Source organism: Octodon degus, unplaced genomic scaffold (genome assembly GCF_000260255.1).
Source record: "Octodon degus isolate 3935 unplaced genomic scaffold, OctDeg1.0 scaffold00076, whole genome shotgun sequence".
Classification (NCBI taxonomy): Eukaryota; Metazoa; Chordata; class Mammalia; order Rodentia; family Octodontidae; genus Octodon; species Octodon degus.
This window is the reverse complement of record NW_004524652.1, coordinates 7,164,226-7,166,020: the sequence shown is the minus strand read 5'-3', so window position 1 is coordinate 7,166,020 and position 1,795 is coordinate 7,164,226.

Sequence of the window (1,795 nt, the reverse complement as noted above, 5' to 3'; positions counted from 1 at the left end):
AAAACAAAAACCTTGGCCAGCCAAACAGCTCAATGAACTAAAGTGCCTGTTTAGGCAGAGGCAGGGACTGAGCTTCAATCCCCAGTGTTCAGTGCCGGTGCAGGGCACGCTGAGACGGTGACTGAGACTGGATGTGGTGGTGCGCGGCCTGGAATCCAGCGCTTGAGAGGCTGAAAAAAAGAGGATCACTAGGAGTCCGATCAGTGTCATAAGACCCTGTACTAGACTAAAAAAAAAAAACAACAACAACAACTATCTATCTATCTATCTATCTATCTATCATCTATCATCTATCTATCAGGCACAGTTGTACATGCAAATCCGAGTTGGGGATAGGGAGGGGAGGGCCGCCCAGGGCGCCAGGCCGGCTCCTTATCGGCCTGCAAAGCTGGGCAGGAGCACTGGGCTGGGCTGCGCTTATCTGGGGAGGCACAGAGCTGCCCGCCCGAGCTCTGCAGCAGTGCCCACCTGGAGGGTGCCCAGGGCTGGGAGCAGGAACCGTGGGGCCCTGGGCACCCAGACCGTGATAGTAGGCCCTCCCACTCCTGCCGGAGGCTCAGGGTGCTATTTGTGCATCAGGAGCCCAGGCTATGGGGATCCAGAGGAGCCTCCTGACTGCTGTTCTTTTTTCTCCAATCTCTATTTCTTCTCTGATGTTAGCACCTGACCTTCCCCTGGGGAATCCGTTCTGGTCCCCTCTCTGTCACGTGGGTGGGGTGGGACAGGTCTGCTAGAACGGATTGGATCATGATCACATGATCGGAACTAGCCAACGAGTATTTGTCTTTGGGATTTTTCTTTTCTTTTTTTTTTTTTTTTCCCGCTTGAGAAAGACCCTGAGCTTGGAGTTGACTGGGCTGATGAAATGGTGCATGGTGGCCACACCTAAATCCACGCAGGGACAAATGCACCTGTGCGTGATGGGAGCAAAGAAAGGCAGAGCTGGCTAACAATTTCTGAAGAGTTTGAGAGTAAACGCTGGACTATGTCAATGAGCAGGCATGGCTGTGTGCCAATAAAGTTTTATTTACAAAAATAGACGAAGCGTGCTGAGATGGCGATTGAGACTGGGCGGCGCGCACCTGTAATCCCAGCTCCTGGGAGGCTGAAAGCAGGAGGATCACTGTGAGCCCGATCTACGTGGTGAGACCCTGTAGACCCTGTACTAAATACATTAGAACAACAACAACAACAACAACGACAACAACAACAACAACAACAACAACAACATGATGTGCAAGAAACAACAGTTGGAACTAGGCGTGGAGGCTGAGGCAGCAGAATCGCTGTGAATTTGAGGTCGCCCTTAGCCACAAAGTGAGTTCAAGGCCAGCTTGAACTACAGGGCAAGACTGTCTCAAAAAACCAAAAAAACAAAAAGAAAAAGAAAGGACAGCTGTCCGGAATTGGACTATAGTTTGCCTCCCTCTCCCTTAAACACGGAGCCAAGCAGTAATTGAGACCTCAGCGGTGGCGCTCGCTGCACCGCGTGGTGTAAACCTCCCGCGTGGCCAATTCTGGCTGCCCGCGTGAGGTCACTGAACTGCAGTTGAGAAACTCAGGTGCAGGGACACGTCATGCAGCTACTGGGAACGTAAATAATCCCGGAAGGACAAGCCATACTACAAGGAAGAAAAATGGCTAGGAAGTGAGGGGGTTTAGCATTTAACTCTTTTACTTTTTAAATTTATATTTTAGGCAGGGGGATCATTGCAAGCTCGAGACGAGCCTGGGCTGCAAAGTGAGCTCAAGGCCAGCCTGAGCGGAATAGTGAGAACTTTTCTCAAATATATAT